The sequence below is a fragment of the Vipera berus genome (genome assembly GCF_964194415.1).
Source record: "Vipera berus genome assembly, chromosome: 2".
Classification (NCBI taxonomy): Eukaryota; Metazoa; Chordata; class Lepidosauria; order Squamata; family Viperidae; genus Vipera; species Vipera berus.
This window is the reverse complement of record NC_138203.1, coordinates 46,666,932-46,681,352: the sequence shown is the minus strand read 5'-3', so window position 1 is coordinate 46,681,352 and position 14,421 is coordinate 46,666,932. Positions and strand designations below refer to the sequence as shown.

Here is a 14,421-nt window from a genome sequence, read left to right as displayed (position 1 = left end):
TGTGCCCTTAAGAAAGCAACTTATGCAATCTGTCTTCCAGGAGTTAATTGAAAAAATGGGTCAAACACAGGACAGTCTGCAAGAAGCTGATATAATTTCTGTAATGTTAGTGAGGTGCAGGAAGGTTATCTGGACTACTTACATCTTCAGCAATAACATCTGCATAGAAGGAGAGTTATGAATAAATTGTTGCTCATTCTTTTTCTATATATAAATGCACCATGAAAAGGGCTTTACTGCAATGCTGCATTTGGGTCACTGAGGTAACCAAGCAGAACAATCTTGTAGATGAATAAAAATATCATGGTGTGGTTGGGTGATTCTGCCAGTAGGCAGTGTCTGCTGCTAGGTATGGAAGGGAGCACCCAGTTTGAGGTGTCAGATGGTTTGGAAAGTGTGTGCTGGTGTGTGCCAGAGATGCTGCCTGGGTCAGGAAAGGTGCCAGGGTGTGTGCAAGAGGTATTTATTTATTTTTTATTTTAATTCCATTTATATCCCGCCCTTCTCCGAAGACTCAGGGCGGCTTACAAGCTTAGCAGTAGCCTTCATTCTATGTATATGCCTGCTTATTAGGGCTTTCACACACACCTCAAGCGGCATTATTACAAAGTCAGCTTAATTGCCCCCAACAATCTGGGTCCTCATTTTACCTACCTCGGAAGGATGGAAGGCTGAGTCAACCTTGAGCCTGGTGGGATGCGTACCTGCACTAATTGCAGGCAGCTGGTGTTACTTATGGAGGCATTAGCCCACTGCTCCACCTACCTGTATGTCAGGTAGGGTATCTGGAGGGAGGATACCCAACTCATGCCACCCCTATGTGCCATTTGACCTGCCTGACCCCACTTGTGCAGCCCCAAGCACATCTAAGCACCCTCTCCAGGCCCTCTTCCCAATCCCATGCCGCCCTCACATGCCTGACAGCACCTCTAAGACACCCCTGCAACCCCCATGCATTCTTCTTGATATGCACCATCACCCTGTGTGCCCTACCTGATGCCTGTGGCACATCTTGCACAACATGATCACATCATGAGCTGTCTTCCCTCTAAATAACCAACCTGACCAACTTGTTTTTTTCATTACCTGTTCCAAAAGGCAGCACTTCTTTGTGAAAGTGATCACTTTTTGTGCACATGAATAAAGACAAAGGGAATAAAAAATGTATTGCATACACATTGCCTGAAGGATTTTTTAATGAGTCTTGCTGACATATGCTCAGGCTTATGTTTCCTCTGCATCCTATGAGGTACTCGACCAATCAAGCCATTCTTTATTTAGCTAACCATGAATATGTCACATGAGTGCCATGCTAGGCAGTCAGGTTGCTTCTGAATGAAGTCATCCAGGTCATGATTGTCCCAAAGGTGCTTTTTCAACAGGCAGCTGGGCTTTCTTTGTTTTCCTTGAAGACATGTCAGTTCTCATCCAAGAAGCTTCTTCAGTTCTGACTGAAGGGAATGGAAGGATTTATACTCTTTACAGCCATCTGGTGTTTAGCACTTTTTCTGAAAGTCAATGAGGCTAGTTGAGAGTTCATCTGTTGCCCACAGGGTAACCTGAATACTGCAAATGGGTGTGGAATCATTTTGGAACTGCTGATAGGAATGTGTTGGAAACAGAAGATAGGTGGTGTTGTATTCCTCCCCCTCTGTTGAAAGAAGGCTGTTCAGTTTTAAAGTAGATGGCCTCTTTGATACCTCTTTCAAAAGAGCAGTCCTCTCTATCCAGAATGTGGACTTTGGTGTCTTCAAAAGAGTGGACTTTGTCTTTCAAATGCAGATGGACTGCTGAATCTTGTCCTGATGGGTTTGTTTTCCTATGTTATGCCATGCATTTGTGAAGTGGTTGTTTTATTTCTCCAGGGTACAGTTCTGCACATGTCTCACTGCATTGTACTGGTATATCACATCTGAATGAGAGCTCTTCAGCTTTGCTCATCAAAGCAATGAATTCTAAATTTTAAAAGTAATATTTATCTAAGACACTAGCAAAAAAGGGTTCCTTAGGCTAACTGTTGCTTGATTTGTGCAGTAAGTATCAATAATTAGCTGTATGTTTAATATCTGAATAATTAATTGATCATTAACTGCCAGAGGCTTAGAGAGAAAAAGCAAACATGTAAAAGTTCAGTAGGATTTATTGCTAGATTCAGAAGTAGAACAAATGTTCAAAGATAAAAGACCTCCATTGCATATAATGATGCACATTCCATGTTTGGTTTAAAAGGAATAGCAAAAGTATTACTTTCACCTTGAAATTTCAGCCAATCATAGAATACTCTGGAATATACTTTAACACGATTGTTGGAACTCCTTTTTCCTACACTAATTTCCATACTGCAGGTATTTGCTTAGCTAACTTCTGTTGTTATATGCCAAGTCATTTCATATCCATGATTAATGTTCCTAGACAGTATCATAGTCCATACTGTTTCTTACTTTTGTAACAGAAGTCAGATATGTAGTTCACAAAAGAGTATTGTAAGTAAAAAGAAGAAGAGTAAAGAGAGTTGAGTGTTAGAGAACAGTCAGTCCTAGGCTGCTGCAGATTTGGCTTGCTACTGAATGTTCTGTTCATATGTTCTGCTCATAAAACAACTAGATGTAAGAATTCATACTTGGTACATTTTACACTGCTTACACTATAGTTATATGATATGAAGTGAGAAAGTAGCATCACCTAAATATTAAGGCTAAACAATGAACAATGATACATCACTCCCACAACCTAAGTGCTATACCTGAACTGGCTTACAGATAGGCTGCCAGCCTTTTGATATCAGGGTATGACTTCTTGTGAAAATTCATAGCTGCCATTGCAAAGAATGAGAAACCATTAATAGCAAGGTCTGAATTCATAAATATATAATGGATGCTATCATTAATGCTGATTCATGATATGGAAAACCTCATAAATTGCCAGGATGAAGATTATTCTACAAGGACCTCAGATTTGACATAGATTTATAATGCCTAAATCACTGGCTTATGAAAACAGTCCTCAGAAAAACAGATGTCTTGTTCTATGATCTGTTTACCTAAAATTGAAAAACTTCTGCCCTATTCAGACATTCAAAAACAGCATTCACCATCCCTGACAGGATTGCTCAGATTACTCTGGCTGTTCTTATCAGTTGCTTGGTCACCATGACCGTCTGCAGGGAGAGGCCCTATGCATACTGAAGACAGTTTTTTTTTTATTTGCAGGTGTCCCAGGCACAATGTGGGTGAGAGAATAGCTAGAACTCTTATCCGTTGAGTCCTCATGAACAGAGCTTGAATTTTTTCCCTATTAGTGTTTTTATGCGAAACCAAAGCTGCTGACATATTCAAAGGAATATGAACATTAAGTTATGCATTTTGATTGATGTGCCAGTTTATAATCCACTAGGATCAGAGTTCCACCGGAATAAAATAAATAATGGCTATAAAACATGTTGAAATTAATTCTGGGGTAGTTTGTAGTAATCCTTATTGTAGGAGATAATCAGGTTGCCAGAACTTTGCAAGACACAGAGTTCTCATAAGTTAGCTAAACTTCTAATTTCCTTTTTCCTATAGAATTCTGATAATTTTTGAAGAATAAAAAAAAGTAGTGTGGAAGGGGAATACATATATTATCTGTATGGTTGTTATATTGTTTTCATTCAGAAATGCACAAACATTGAAATCCGTTAGCAAACTTTTTTTAAAAAAAATAATTTTAATATTTGGCTATTATTTCCTAAAATGAAAATCCATGAAGTTTTCATTCATTGGAAAATGTACATGTTTAGAGATATTGAGCATCTTAAGTTCAAAATGGCTTTGGGATCTAGGAATAAAAATTACAAGGAAAAAAAATATAAAAATGATTATGGCTCTAATACATTAAAACAAAATAAAAATGATGTGATATTAGATGTGACATTTTTAGTGGTATGATGAACAATTTATTTAAGAAAGAAAGATTTTTAAAAGAAAAGACTTGAGAATTAGAGCAACTGATGATGGATGGAGCAGTTGTATCTCATGTGCGTGTGTGTTTTTGTGTATGTGTATGTGCATGTGTGCGTGTCTGTCTCAAAACAATCCATAGGTAGCTTTAATCATGCAACTGAAGGCCCATCCATTTTTTATACACATTTTGAATCAGTGTAACTAAAAAAAGGTTGGACTACAATATCTGGATTTTTCTGACCCCATCCATTGTCAATTTTGTAAGGTAGTCCAAAGAAGGAAGCATGTCCAGGTGAAATAACTCCAATTTATTGTAACTTTTAACAGATTCTTGCAAATCAAAATATACATTTCTCCCTTGTTTTTACAACCTAAGAAAATAAAGAGGGTCCCTTTGGAGACATTTGCCACACCTATATTCTTTATGGTGGGCTAAGCTGCTGCTTATCTGACCATTCCCCTGGCTGTGAATGGGATTTGGTGGTATGTACTGTATATTTGATTAAATTATGGCTGGTTACACAGTCAGAGAGATGTTTAGACCAGATTTGGCATGTTTCTTTACCTCTTGAATTCTTCCCAAAGACCTGGTATGGACAGCTGTTATTGTTTCATAAAATTAAAGGTATTGTTGCAGGATGTAAGCTGTTCCAAGTAAAGCTGGCTTTTGCAATTGACTGATGGTGATTTTGTTCAAGTGGTGCTCCAGATGTTTTGGAATTGCACGCAAGGTACCTATTACTATTACTACTATCTTTATTTTCTTTTGCTACAGTCATTCTATTTGCCAATATTTACATTTTTTTTCTCTTCTGTTGTCTCCAGCAATGTCCCCATTATCCGGATCATTTGTCTTTTTTATCAACAGTTGTTAACTCTGGGCTGCTGTGTGGCAGATTGTCTGTTTGTCTGTTTTAATTCTAAAGTCCCAGAGCACCTTAGCTTCTTTATTTTCTACTATTTTTCTATTTCCCCCAGTACTTCCTTGCAGGCAACTGATATTTCTTCCAGATAATCCAATGCACCATTGTTGCTATTTTGTCATGGCCTCGTTCATAATCAGTCTGTGTGATCTTCTTGCAGTAGCTATCTAGTTAACTAGGTGTTTCTTCAATTTCTTTGCAGAGTCAGTATTTGCTGTCTTTTTGTGTCTTTTCAATTTTGGCTTTATATGCATTTGTTCTTAAAACTTTCTTAGCCATTGTCAGGTTTTGCTGTTATTTGCTTTGCCTGCTAGTTTTTTTTTAATGTAGTAGTCATGTGATATTTATCATTGTCATGTCTCTTTCCTATTCTTAGGTGTTAATTACCTTAATGGTATTTTTGCCACTGAGTTTGGACTTTAGGAACTTCTTCATTCTTTTGATATATTCACTATTAACCTTCTTCTTGACTCCAGTGTGCTTTTGTTATCAGCCTGAAGAATGCCCAGGCATTTGTAGTGATCTTTACCTAGACTCTTGATTTTTTTTCATTGTGTGCTAGCCCTTCAAGTAACATACAATAAACCCAGTACAAGAGTATTTCTATAGAAGACAATATATGTAACTCAGGGCTGAACTGTGGAGTCCTTGGTGCTCTCTGATTATGTTACTTAGTTTATCAATGAAACATCTGTTTGTCTCTAGATATTTCATTAACAGACTGTGTAACATCACCAGTGCTAATGAGTGTGGTGTTTGATCCTACTTTATATGCAGTAGCTTGTCCTGCCAGAGTTGGTGGGGTATGGTTTTCTCCTTAGAAGTTCCTTGATTAGTGAAGTTTTAGGGAAGAAATGGCAAACTAAAGATGACTCCACTAAAAGTAGAGCCAATGACTGTAGTGGAATGAGGAGACCGTGGGTAGACCAGCTCTTTGTAATTCCTCTCTGGACAAGGAGAGGACCAATTATTGTTCATAACTTCTCCATTTAGTTGCTCCCTGTGAGGAGACCACAAGACAACAATTTCTGGCAGCCTAAGAGGACCAGAAGACCAGGAAATAGCTATTTTGCTCAACCCATACTCAACATGTTTAAAGACACTGAATTTCCATACTTCTTTTTCTAATCACTTTCAGAAATTGCTCATTGACTGCTTTTCAGCTATTAGAAACTTTTGGATTGATAAGTTTTAAAGCACTGGATAAGTTTTATTCAATATTTAGTGAAAAAGGTCTAAATACTAGCTTAAGCATTAAAGAAAAATTATCTTGGAATAAAGAGTAAAGGGGTGATTAAAACTTTGATTTTTGGAAAGTAACAAATAATAGTTCCTTGATTAGGGCATTGTTTCAACAGAGATGCCTCCTAAGGCAGCATTTCTTCTTTCATAGAAAGGCTGTGACCTTCTGTTTGATTCGTGCATAATCCTTCTCCTAAGAAAGCAAAGGACTGAAGCAGCTACAGGCACTTAGCAAACAAATAGACCAGACCCCAAAAGATTGCTGTGTTCTTTTCACTGTTTATGTCTATATACTTCAAATACAACTCTGAACTATAATAAACAGACTGAAAGGTTTTATTTGATAAATAGAAATCTCTCTCCTCTGTGGGCAAAACAGAAAAGCCATTACACAACAGCATCTTCAGCAAATTTTGATGACACCAAAGTAAGGTTATGTACACAGAGAATTGTTGTCACATAATTGTGACTTATGTTCTTGTATTCTAATGTATAATGCAAGTGAGTTGTCACATTTGCATCATGACTCCATGACAACTATTCTCTCTTTTTCCATTTTGGCCATTCCTCTAGAAACCCATGCCTTTACCTTTTCACTCTCAGATTCACCCTTGGCTGTGGAAGTTCCAGGAAACAAAGAGAAAAGTAGAACATAAAACAATGAATCTTAGGGTGGAAGGGACTTCAGAGGTCTTCAAAACCAACCCCGTGCCCAAGGCAGGAGAGCTTATACCATTCCAGTCACCTTTACCCTTATTATAATCAGTTATTTTTACTTTTTAAAATTGTTATTACTTTTATTTACTTAATTTGCATAGTCTCTATTTCTGCTGGTTGTCTAGAAGACTTCTGGCTGAGGAGTATGATAGCCAGCAATGATGATGTTACCTAGTTTGGGTAATGAAACATCTGCAAGAAAAGAACCATCACTACAGAGCACCAAGGATCTCTCATTTCAAACCTGAGCTACAAATATTCTCCTTTATTAGTATGAAAGCTAACACATAGTTTATAAAAGGGGGGAAAAATCATCCAATCTTCCCCCTATCTCCTTATTTTTCTATTTTTTCTATAATGACTGTTCATTGTATGTCTTGTACTATACCAGACATGTCAAACACAAGGCCCGGGGGCCGGATCCGGCCCGCAAAGTGGTTTCATGTGGCCCGTGAACCCATCCTGGAAACAGTGAGGGAACGGCCCCTGCTGCCTTGGCCCCAGCCCAGGCCGGCCAGGGGCCAATGTACAATTTCATGGTGCCCATCTATGCTGAAATACATTCAGTCTTAGCTCCACAAGGCCGTCTAGAAACAGCGAGGGACCAGCCCCTGCCGCATCAGCACTGCCCCCTGGGCACACACTGGGGAGGTATCACCCTTTGTGAGGAATGAAGAAATGCACCATCGCCTGGAAGTGGCCAGCACATGGCCCTGCCTACTTCGGGCAGGCTAGGGGCTGGGCAGCGTTGTGCTTCTCTTCAGATTCATGCCACCTGGCTCACCCTCTCGGCACTGTGTGGAGAGCACCCCACTGCCTGCCAAAATCAGGCAGGCTGGGGGCTGGGCAGCATTGCGCAGGTAACATTGACTGTCATGCTGCTCATGGCATCCCCTCCCCCAGAGCCCACCAAGCCAGATATGTGAAGTAGGCGAGGGCCATGTGCTGGCCACTTTCAGGTGATGGTGCATTTCTTCATTCCTCACGAAGGATGACACTTCCCCAGCTGCGTTTCTTGCCTGTTTTTCTCCCTCCCTCATCTCAAATATTTTCCCACCACTCTTGGAAGGAAGGAAGGAAGGAGAGGGAGGGTCTGAGGAAAGTCCTGCCTTAGACCTTCCCTGTTGCCCTTTCACCATCCCCTTGCCCCCTCCTCCTGGCCTATCTTGGGGGGTCTCCCATCCTATTGCTAAGGAAGCTTTGGATACAAAGCCAGGTCTCTTCACATGGAGAGGGAGTGGGCTTCCCTCTCGACTTTGCCCTCATACCCATCATGAGCAACCTGGCTAAGGAGAGCAAGCACAGCAGCAGCAGCCTTGAGGAGGAGGTAAATGCAGCTGGGCACCCCCCTTGGGAAAGTGGGGCTGGGCTTAGTGCCGTGGGTGCTTGAGGGCTGGGCTGGGCATTTGACCTCCGTGCCACCATCCAGCCCCCCCACTACCACCATGGCCTGAGAGGAACAGTGAGGCTCCTCCAGTGGACCATGCCTTGGCACTTGCCATGGTCCTATCTCCTTCTGCCAGAGACCCTCAGATCTGTCCCACTCCTGCCCAGGCCCCCACAGGCACCCTTGACACAAACAATGTAGAGCTGGCCATGCCCACCCAGTAGGCCACACCCACTCCAGCCACGCCCACCCAGTAGGCCATGCCCACCCTGGCCACACCCACCCGGCCCCCCAAGGACAACCGCAATGCTGATGTGGCCCTCAATGAAATTGAGTTTGACACCCCTGTACTGTACTAATGCCTCCTTAGGATTTTTAGATTCTGACAAACATGAAGAATATTAGCTTTACAAGATAACTTGACACATTACATGGCTAGAATCTGGAGTCATTTTATAGAATTCTGCCATGGTAATCAAAATATTGTTTAAAAGAAAGGTGAGCATAACAAAAGCAACACTTTCTGTTGTTAACAGCATACTATAATGTAGCAAATTAACTTTGCCATATTCTCGTGTCAGAGGAAGACAAGTACATGGACACATGCAGGTATAGCCTTGGGATTTTGAATTTCAACTGGCCTTTCTGAAATTGTCCAGGTGACTCTGGTGACTAAGAAGAATCTAAGTGATATTTGTGCCATTACAGCTGATTATAAACGCATTGCCTTATTGACCAGGGTTAATCAAGGGACTTGAAGCTGATAGGACAGCATGCTAAGCTGTCTTGAGATTTGTTTGGGTTTAGATGAGTTGTGTAAACCTCAAGATAGTTTTTTCTAAGAACCCAATCTATTACAGTATATTCAACAAATTATAGTCAAACAAAAAATGGTTTTGCATCTTGTGTAAAGACACGTTAAAAGTTTTGCTTACTAACAGAGATATATTGTGGAATGGAGAAGATGGATTGAATATATTCAGAATAAATATGGGACTAAAAAGTTTCATTTAGCATTTGAATAAGTAGTGGTTTTATATGATGTACTGTATTATTAGTTATTTGTTATCTGTTAGTAATATAATTATGACTATGGAGAGTTAAAGTGTGATAGAATTTAATGTCTTATTTTTGTTGTTAGCATATTTTAGCTTATGTTTGTATTACTATACCCTGTATTCAGCTCTGGGAAGTCGGGGAGGGGGGAGGGGAGGGGAGGGGAGGGTTGGGGAGAGGGGAGGGGGAGGAGGGAGTTTTTTTTGTATTTAAAAATGTATTGTAAAACTTTTCAATAAAAAAAAAGTTTTGCTTACTCTATGCTTAAATCATACCACATCTGTACATCTTGAATGAATGAACAAAATGACTTTGATTATATGATCCAGGCAAGGTCTGAAAAGATTTCTTTCTATGGACCCCAAGCCCTAATGAAAGCTTTTTTATAATTAGCCACCTGGGTCCAAAGGTTCTAATTATGTGATTCAAGGTAAGCCCTCAAAGATTAATTTCACTGGTTTCCAAAGCTTGGATTCTGCAGAATCCGTGGTACCTCTGAATACTCATCAGTGACTTTGCTTATAGTTGCTTTTCCCATATTATTCTGTGATTATGACTAAGCTCCTTAATTAGAAAATAGCTATTCCAATTACTAATTTAATGCTCTTAGGATCAGTGTAAAAGAAGCAAAAATCCCCATTTCTTTAAATATATATATATATATATACTGTATATATATATATATATATATATATATATATATATATATATATATATATATATATATATATATATATATATATATATATATATATATATATATATATATATATAAATCTTTGGTCATTCGGGTTTTTCCCCACGTAGAATTGAAGGTATAAGAGCAACGTTTCGACAAAATCTCATCCGTCATCCTCAGGCTGGTGGCTTCAGCTTCGTTCTTCTGGGAGAAGTGTATATATATATAAACAGCTACTTTTTAAAATTTTGTCTTCAAATGACAAGCAAACTATCATGGATTGTGAATTACCTTTGGTGAGTTGATTTAACAAGTTAAGCTGTTTCAGTACAAAAATTTGTTTTGAATCTTAAATTGAACTGATTTCATTTGGGAAAATAGGGAATTTATGAGGTCACAAGCATGCATCCGCTCATCACATTGATTAAAAGATGTCTGATTTGCACTGACGCATCAAACTGATTCAATTCAATTCAAAAATTCAATCTGAAGGAGCAATTCAATAAGATCAAATTTTAACTGAATTCTCATACAGTGCTATCAGGATTATATATTCTTTATGTTTATCTGTGTGTATCTATAAATGTATATTTATATACATTTAAATATATATTCTCCTTTCCCCATCTTCTTTATTCCATTCTCTTTTCTTGTTTATATTCTCCTTAGTTTTGTAATTTTAAACTTCAATAAAACTTATTAAGAAAAATAGGTTCTAAAACCACAAATCTCTTTCCTTTCATTTTTGTTTAAGTTGCTAAGGGCTTTATATAATCTGCCTGTGAACTGATCATCAAAAAGAAAAAGAAAAACAGTAGGAACCAACAGGTAGCTGTCCTGTTCAAAGCCTGTTGGTGATTTTAGCTTTATAATTAGTGGGCACAGTATAGTCATAGGGGAGCCTAATGTCACAGCTTCTTTGCTTCTGACATAAATCCAGGATGAGGTGAGCATTTGAAGACTGACACTTCTTATTAGGTATTATATAGAAAAGGCACAACATGGAATGACCTGCAGAAGGAAATTATTAGGCACAGAGCTAGTTAGGATACTCTTGTATAGATGCCAAGTTTGCTTGACAGTCATTCAGTCAAACAATTTAATTCTCAGATTTTTTAAAAAAAACAACCTTAAAAAAGACCTTTTATTTAAAATCCTTCAACAAACCCAACATGTCAATAATATTTACTGTAACTGTCATTTGCACAAACAGAGAACACAAAGACTGCTAAAACCCTCTAGCTGATTTCACACTGTCAGGTGTGGTAGCTCTATTATCTTTAGTATTGATTTAATGAGACTGACATCTTTTGGATTCATAGTGACTGAGAGAAGGCTGTTTCAGAGATATGGCAACTGTGGTACAAAAGGGCCTCCCAGATGATACTGAAGAATGGACTCTTGTAGCAAAAATATCTAGCAAATCTACTAAAGCATAATTGCACATTGAGCGGGTTGAGGGACCATCCCTTTATTCCTCTCCATAGATATGTTGCAAGAATGTATCTTTCCATGGGTCCACATAAAATCAGTTTTTTTAAAAAAAAAAGTGTGATGGAGGGTGGGGGGAATGTATGTTGTGACGTCTGTCTTTAAAGCTCATGAACGCAAGAAAGTCCAATATTGCATTCACTTTGGGAGAGATGTCTGAATCCTTATGCTACCCAGATCCAATATATCATTGACAATACACTACTGATGTTTTGCCTATCAGTAATTACTTGTCTCCCATAATATGATCATCTATTATTCTGTTAGTGGGATTTAGCTCAGTTAAACAGCCAGAAACCTCTGTGAAGCTTTTTTTTTAATCTTCCTGGATCAGATGAACCATTTTGTTTTCCTTTGTTTCTGCCTCATGCTAAATATAGCTTTAACTATTAAGTTCTTAGTATTCTGTTTTGAATCCTGTAATTGCCCTGTGTGCTGGCTTCACTCTCATTTTGAAAACTATCACTCTGGCTGCTACAGATCTCTTTGTTCTCTCATCTTTTCTTCCTTTTTAAAAATATAAGCCATGCCAGCTCCTGATCCATGTTTAATACCATTCAGCTAATGTTTCCATTCCTCAGAAACAAAGCTGCATGTTAATCAATCATACGGTCTTTAATTTTAATGTGAATTTCCCCATATAAGGTACAAGTATATACAAGTATCTTCAAGTACACACACACACACACACACACACACACACACACACACATTCATTGTGTATTTATCTGCACATAGTGTATATGTCTATATGACTGAGCATACATGATTATATTGAGCATATACTTTTCATTCCAAAGCTCTCCAATTCAAACTTCTGTTGGAAACTCTGGATAGGTACAATAGACAAAATAAAGTAATAGACCTAACCAAAATAACTTAGGTAATATTTGGTAAAGTAATTTAAAACTATAGGGTAACATGATTTGCTTCACTGAAAAGACAACCTGATTTGATTCATTGGGTGGTTTTGAGAAATTATGGGTCACTGCTATAAAAGAAGACTCTTCTCAGCTTTTTTCCCCACGCTGTTCAAAAGGCTACAGTTTTGGAACTGCCCAGAATATACAGAGGAAACAATCCAGCCTAGAAAGGGATGCAAAAGGTTTTTTTTCAAAGTATCTGGACCAGACAGGTGATAACTTTCTCTGCAGCACTCACCAAAGCTTTCATGAACTGTCTGGAGGAGCTGTTCTCTAAACTAGGCTATTCAATATTCACTGAAGTTGCCCAGCTTGCAATACTTTCAAGGTACACTGCGAACCATACCACAGCAGAGCAAGGTGAAACAATGTCATCACTTCACTTCTCCTTAAAATCAATGGCAAAATTTATCAATGAAACAACGAATTTTAAATTTTATGACATATAAACATTCCGTTTATTTACTTACAGTTTATTTTCCATCCACTCTGTCCTCTTTTACTTGCTTAGTTATTTATTTTATTCTTTAAATCACTTTAAAAAAATAAACCTAAAGAAGAAGAAAAAGAACAAGAGAGAACCACATTCTTTGGGAAGCAATTTCGAGAGGTTGCTTCCTTCAAAATTTTATCCGGACAAAGCATCCCTTTCAACTTTCACACTGTAGAAGATACTCAGCAGGAATGATCAATGGTTGTGTCTGAAATAAGATAGGTTCCCATATCGTGATAATTTTTGGTGAAACAAACATTTTCTTATTCATGATTTTCTCCTCTACTAGATATAAAATATCAGTTAGAAAAAAATATGGTGAAATTACTGCACAGACTAATATCATGGATTTCTTTGGTCATATTTTATAAAATGCATTGAGAGGAAGAAAAATACATCTGCAGTAGCAGTGCAGTCTCTGTGATGTATAGTTAAATTCTAATTTATAGTCCTCAGGATTCCATGGGGGTCCTTCTGTTAGAGCAGAGGGTAATTCAATTGAGCCCCCTCCAGTATGAATGTTACTCCTTTGTTTCTTCCACAATTTATATGAATAGAATGTTCTTGCTTAACACTGCAAAATGATTGGGGGTGCCATCTATTTCTTGCAAATTGCTACCATTATGCACACAATGCTTAATGCTGAATTTGGTCACATGCGTCCCCACACCCCCTCTCAAGCATCGTTCTCATTATTTACTACATGCTGTGTTTCACGTGATAGTAGCCAATATCTTTATCAGCAGTGGTCTGAACATTTCATAGGCTGGAGATAGATTTTTTTACAGCAAAATAGAATAGTTACTCTCTCTGCCACTCTATACTGTATGTTTTAAGATGAGAAAAATGCATTGAAGGTTTTTTATTCTTTGTGAATTTAAACTTTCCTGGGATTCCCTTCTCTGATTTCTTATTGAGAAGCCTGCCCATCTTGTTTCTATAATTGGTTATGATTAATCAATAAGCTGACTTTTGCCATCCCTCCTCCAGAAAGATATGGCAGAATCTTTCAGAATGAGACTGGGGAGTATTAGAGTCTTTGCCTGCCTATTTGCACAGTCACTTTGATATTAATTGTTGGTGTTCTTTTTCACAGCAGGTACACCTGTAGGAAAGCTGGCACTCTGACTAAATCCCCTTCATCTGGCACATGCCAATTTGCCAATTGATCAGTCTCTCAATTCTGGAAGGGTGTGCCTTGAAAGCTTTTGGCTGTCACTCAGATCCCCTAATGCTCAGTAGCTCCTGTTCCCTTTATGCACCTGGATTTCTTGTCAATACTATTGTTTTACACTGACAAAGTAATGGGCAAAGACATCTGGCAATAAAGTGTTCAAACAGTGCCTCACAAGCAGCATTTGTTAGGCCTTTTTTTAAAAAAAAGGAATCAAATTATCCTGGATTCATTGTTATTACTTTTCAGATGCGAGATTTTTCCAGTGTGCAGCCTATTCAACAGGCATGTGAATAAAGCTGTAAATAATTAACTTGCCTTCAAAAGTGACTTATCCCTAGACCTGTATTGATCACAATGAACATTAGGATCAAGACTGATGTAATGCTTTAACC

The 14,421-nt window shown here is 38.3% G+C and overlaps 1 long non-coding RNA gene across 1 annotated transcript; it reads left to right on the top strand.

Moving 5' to 3' along the window:
* The first annotated feature begins 2,019 nt into the window (after window positions 1–2,019).
* LOC308664371 lies at window positions 2,020–14,189 on the top strand. The gene is made up of 3 exons (XR_014025660.1): window positions 2,020–2,033; window positions 4,579–4,672; window positions 13,949–14,189. It is a non-coding gene; the product is annotated as an uncharacterized lncRNA (long non-coding RNA).
* The last annotated feature ends 232 nt before the right edge of the window (window positions 14,190–14,421 follow it).